The following is a 6,385-nucleotide window of genomic DNA, read 5'->3' on the forward strand; positions in this document are numbered from 1 at the left end:
GAACAAATTAAACAAAGGTAAAGGCAAAAGATGTGATGGTGATACGATACCGGGGCAACTCCCCCAAGCTTGGCAAAAGCCAAGGGGATTGCCCATACCCATGCTTAATTGTCTTCCTTTGGAGGTGATGGTGGTGGAGTTGTTGCAATATTTGATTCCAAGAGGGCCATCAATCTTTGATTTATACCTTAGAGATCTGTTATATGTTTCTCCAGCAAAACAACTTCACGAGTGAGATAAGTATTGCGAGCATGAGTTGTTTCACAAAACCTCAAGAGTTCAATCAAGGATGGAGACAGTAGGTGGAGGTAGGGTTGGAGGAAATCCACTTCTTCAACTTCTTCCTTGTTGAGCACAAATTCCACTTCATCCCATGCCCGATTCTTCTCCTTAGCTTTGCCCTTGGTTTCTTTAGGTAGCCTTTCCTTGGCCTCCATGGCCTCCATCCTTTTCAGATCAACATGTACTTATCCATAGACTAGAGGGAGATTGTTCTCCCCCACAGATTACTGGGACGACATCTTGACCTAAATCTGCGGCACAAAACAGGCTCGAAACCAAAAATGAGGAAATCTGTGTGATACAAGGGTCAGACCTTTCAGGAGAATATATAATGATTTTTTCAGACCAGAAGGAGTACTCCGCACGAAAACAGAGTCCGGGAGGCACACGAGGTGGCCACAAGCCCCCTAGGCGCGGCCAAGGGGTGGGCCCGTGCCTGGCAGGCTTGTCACCTCCTCGCGCGCTTTCCGGACTACTTCCAATTTTTCTATTTTTTCAAATATTCCAAAACGGAGAAAATTCCTACTAGAAAAGTTTTGGAGTCTGTTTTCTTACCGAATCACATACCTCTTCGTTTTTGGAGTCTGAAACAAGCTAATAAATATCCCTTAAGTATTCTTCCGGAGTTATGGTATTGATAATATTGCTTTCAACATTTATGGGAGTACCTGAGATATAATGCTTGACTCTCTGCCCATTTACAACTCTCGGACAATTACCTTCCTTGTTATTGATCTTGATAGCACCGGAACGATATACTTCCTCAACAATATAGGGACCTTCCCATTTAGAGAGAAGCTTGCTTGCAAAATTCTTAAACGAGAATTATATAGCAAGACATAATCACCTACATTGAACTCACGCTTTTGTATCCTCTTATCATGCCACCTCTTAACCTTCTCTTTGAACAACTTGGCATTTTCATATGCCTGAGTTCTCCACTCATCAAGCAAGCTAATGTCAAATAACCTCTTCTCACCAGCAAGTTTGAAATCAAAGTTGAGCTCTTTGATTGCCCAATAAGCTTTATGCTCTAGCTCAAGAGGTAAATGACATGCTTTACCGTACACCATTTTGTACGGAGACATGCCCATGGGATTCTTATAGGCAGTTCTATAAGCCCACAGTGCATCGTCGAGCTTCTTAGACCAATTCTGTCTAGACCTGTTGACAGTCTTTTGCAGAATTAGTTTAATCTCTCTATTTCTTAGCTCTACTTGACCACTGGACTGAGGGTGATAAGGGGACGCAATCCTATGGTTGACATCGTACTTAGCAAGCGTTTTACAGACAACACCATGAATGAAATGTGAACCATCGTCGGTCATTAGATATCTAGGGACTCCAAATCTAGGGAAAATAACTTCTTTAAGCATCCTGATAGAGGTGTTGTGATCAGCACTACTAGTGGGGATAGCTTCTACCCACTTAGTGACATAATCAGCACCAACTAAGATGTGAGTATACCCGTTGGATTTTGGAAAAGGTCCCATATAATCAAAGCCCCAGACATCAAAGGGTTCAATGACAAGTGAATAGTTCATAGGCATTTCCTGACGTTTATCGATATTACCTACTCTTTGACATTCGTCACAAGACAAGACAAACTTACGGGCATCCTTGAAGAGAGTGGGCCAATAGAAACCTGATTGCAATACCTTGTGTGCAGTTCTATCTCCCGCATGGTGTCCTCCGTAGGCCTCGGAGTGACACTTCTGTAGGATATGTCCCTGTTCATGTTCAGGTACACAACGTCTAATAACACCATCTACTCCTACCTTATAAAGGTGAGGATCATCCCAGAAGTAATGTCTCAAGTCAAAGAAGAATTTCTTCTTTTGCTGGTATGTGAAACTAGGTGGTATATATTTGGCAACGATATAGTTTGCATAATCAGCATACCACGGTGCACTACATGAAGTATTGATGACATTCAGTTGCTCATCGGGAAAGCTATCGTCAATAGGTTGTGGGTCATCAAGAACGTTCTCCAACCTAGACAAGTTATCTACTATGGGGTTATGAGCACCCTTCCTGTCGACAACGTGCAAATCAAATTCTTGTAGCAAGAGAACCAATCTGATAAGTCTAGGTTTAGCGTCCTTCTTCTCCATGAGGTACTTAATAGCAGCGTGATCAGTGTGAATGGTGACTTTGGAATCAACTATGTAAGACCTAAACTTTTCACATGCAAACACGACTGCTAAAAACTCCTTTTCCGTAGTGGCATAGTTTCTTTGGGCACTGTCTAGAGTTTTACTAGCATAGTGAATAACATTCAACTTCTTATCAACTCTTTGCCCTAGGACAGCACCAACAGCATAATCACTAGCATTACACATGATTTCAAAAGGTAAGTTCCAATCAGGTGGTTGAACAATAGGTGCGGTTATCAAAGCCCTCTTAAGTATTTCGAAGGCTTCCTCACAATCATCGTCAAAGACAAAAGGAATATCCTTTTGCAAGAGATTTGTAAGAGGCCTAGAAATCTTAGAGAAGTCTTTAATGAACCTTCTATGGAAACCAGCATGACCAAGGAAACTTCTGATACCTTTGATATCTGTGGGGTATGGCATTTTCTCGATCGCATCAACCTTAGCCTTATCAACTTCAATACCTCTTTCAGAAATTTTATGTCCTAAGACGATGCCTTCATTAACCATATACTGGCACTTCTCCCAATTCAAGACCAGATTGGCGTCTTTACATCTCTGCAAGACTCGATCAAGGTTGCTGAGGCAATCATCAAAGGAAGACCCGTAAACGGAGAAGTCATCCATGAAAACCTCAACAATCTTTTCACAAAAGTCAGAGAATGTAGCCATCATACATCTTTGAAAGGTGGCAGGTGCATTACATAAGCCAAAAGGCATACGTCTATAAGCAAAGGTATCGAACGGGCAGGTGAAAGTGGTTTTCTCCTGATCAGATTGTGCAACTGGTATTTGGGAGAAACCAGAATAACCGTGTAGAAAGCAGAAGTGTGTGTGTTTAGACAGTCTTTCTAGCATTTGGTCGATAAAAGGCAGAGGGTAATGATCTTTCCTAGTGGCTTTATTCAATTTCCTAAAATCGATCACCATCCTATAGCCAGTAATAATCCTCTGCGGGATCAATTCATCCTTATCATTAGGGACAACGGTAATGCCTCCCTTCTTAGGGACGCAGTGCACCGGACTCACCCAATCACTGTGAGCAAAAGGATAGATAATTCCCGCTTCCAAGAGCTTTAGTATTTCTTTTCTTACTACCTCTTTCATCTTAGGATTTAATCTCCTTTGATGATCAGCAACTGGCTTGGAATCAGGATCTGTTTTAATCTTGTGCTGGTATAGAGTGGGACTAATGCCCTTAAGATCATCAAGAATATATCCAATAGCAGCACGGTGCTTTCTCAGAGTTTTTAGTAACTTCTTTTCTTCATGCTCTGAGAGGCTAGCACTAATAATAACATGATATATCTCTTTTTCATCAAGATAAGCATACTTAAGAGTATCAGGCAACTGTTAAGCTCAAACACAGGATCACCCTTTGGTGGGGGTGGATCCCCAAGCAGTTCAACATGCAGATTATTCTTAAGGATGGGATATTGTTCTAAGACAACTCTATTTATCTCATCCCTTTCATTCATATGCATATCATTTTCATGCTCAAGCAAGTATTTTTCTAAGGGATCAGTAGGAAGCACGGCAATAGAAGCTAAGGCAATAGTTTCATCCTTACTAGGCAGCTCCTTTTCTTGAGGTTGTCTACCAAACTTGGAGAAATTGAACTCATGTGACACACCTTCAAAGCCAACAGTGACAGTTTGTTTCTCACAGTCAATATGAGCATTGACAGTATTGAGAAAAGGTCTACCAAATATGATGGGACAAAAGCTATCTTGTGCGATAGCAAGAACGAGGAAATCGGCAGGATACTTCGTTTTACCACAGAAGACTTCAACATCCCTAACAATTCCCACACGGCAGATAGTATCTCTATTGGCAAGCTGAATAGTGACATTAATAGGCTCGATCTCAACAGGTGCAATCTCATCTTTGATTTCATCATATAAGGATTGAGGTATTGCACTAACACTAGCACCCACGTCACATAAACCATGATAACAATGATCTCCTATCTTAACAGAAACAACAGGCGTGCCAACAACATGCCTATGTTTGTCTCTAGTGTGAGGTTTAGCAATTATAGCAGCATCTTCACAGAAGTGAATATTATGTCCCTCAACATCGTCAGACAGAAGATATTTGATAATAGAAATGCTAGGTTCAACTCTAATTTGCTCAGGTGGTGTAGGTGTTCTAATGTAGCCTCTACGTATCAGAGTTGAAGCTTTAGAATGATCCTTTATCCTAACAGGGAAAGGTGGTTTCTCAATGTAAGCACTGGGAACAATAGGATAATTATAGGCAATAACTTTCTCTTCAACTGGATTGGGTTTAAATACATTGACTTCTAAGGGAGGATGATATTTAAACCACTTCTCATTGGGGAGATCAATATGAGCAGAAAATGATTCACACAGTGAAGCTACTATCTCAGAGTCAAGTCCATACTTAGCGCTAAAGTCACTAAAGGTATTTGTTTCAACAAAGGATTTAACGCAATCAAAATTGAAATTCATACCTGACTCCTTACCTTCTTCAAGCTCCCAATCTTCAGAGTTGCGTTTAATTCTCTCCAATAAATTCCATCTGAAGTCAATATCTCTCTTCATAAAAGAACCAGCACAAGAAGTGTCAAGCATGTTGCGATCATCATGAGAAAGCCGAGCATAGAAGTTCTGAATGATAATTTCTCTCGAGAGCTCATGATTGGGGCATGAATATAACATTGATTTAAGCCTCCCCAAGCTTGAGCAATGCTTTCTCTGTCCCGAGGCCAAAAATTATAAATATAATTCCGATCACGATGTACTAAATGCATAGGATAAAACTTTTGATGAAATTCCAAATTCAACCGACTGTAGTTCCATGATCCAGTATCATCACATAGCCTATACCATGTAAATGCCTTATCCTTCAAAGATAAAGGAAAGACCTTCTTCTTGACCTCATCCTCGGACAAACCTGCAAGCTTAAATAAAGCACAAACTTCATCTACATAGATAAAATGCAAGTCTGGATGTGATGTTCCATCTCGTGTAAAAGGATTAGCCAGCAGTTTCTCAAGCATACCCAAAGGAAATTCCAAGAAAATATTTTCCGTAGGTGCGGCAGGTTGAGGAGCAACTCTGTGACAACCCGATGCCGACGTTCCAGAAGATTCCCTTTCCTTTCCGTTTTCGTCGTGTGTCTATTTTCTTTTGTCGCATCACCATCGCATCATTCGCATCATCTGCATTGCATCGGCATCTCCGTTGCCGTCAGTTTTTCAAACTTGCGTCCGTTGTTAGTTGCCGGTTCTCGTCGTTGTCCGTTCTGAGCCCGACCGCACTCACACGCGCCCGCGGCATCGTCAAATCCCTGTTTTTAAAGTGTGCGTAAAACTTTCTCTGATCGGGGTGAAACTTGGCATGCAGTCGTAATTAGTTCTAGCTAGGCCGCCTGTCGAATTTCGTCGCGATCGGAGACCGTGTGGTACCCGAACGGTCGACCGTAGCGGCACCGTATTCGGTCTACCGTTGGATGTTTGTCGGTGTTTTAAAATTCGTTGCCGCGCCGCCTGTTCTCCCTCTCGTCTCCGGTAAACCACCCTACACGACTACGTACCCATTCCCGCGTGTGGAATTGTCTGAATCCGATCGCACGGTTGGATCCGGAACGCGATTCCGGTTAACCGAGCCCCTCTTTTCTCTATAAATACCCCCTCCATCATATTTTTTAGACAGCCCCCTCCTCTGCCTCGGGATCCGTGCGCAGCAAACCCTAGCCTTCCCCACCTCTCTCTCCTCCCCCAGCCGCCACGGGCCCGCCGAGCCCAGATCGGGCCCGGGCGAGGCCCATCCGCCGCCGTCGCCGCCCGGCGTCTCCCTGGCCGCCTCCCGAGCCCCGCACGAGCTCCACCGAGGCCTCTCCTCGCCTCCCCACCACCGGCCGCCGCGGGCAGCCCCGCTAGCCGCCTCACGCGCGCCGTCGCAGCTCGGCCCCGCCGCCTTGCC

This window comes from Hordeum vulgare, chromosome 4H, assembly GCF_904849725.1.
Source record: "Hordeum vulgare subsp. vulgare chromosome 4H, MorexV3_pseudomolecules_assembly, whole genome shotgun sequence".
Taxonomy (NCBI): domain Eukaryota; kingdom Viridiplantae; phylum Streptophyta; class Magnoliopsida; order Poales; family Poaceae; genus Hordeum; species Hordeum vulgare.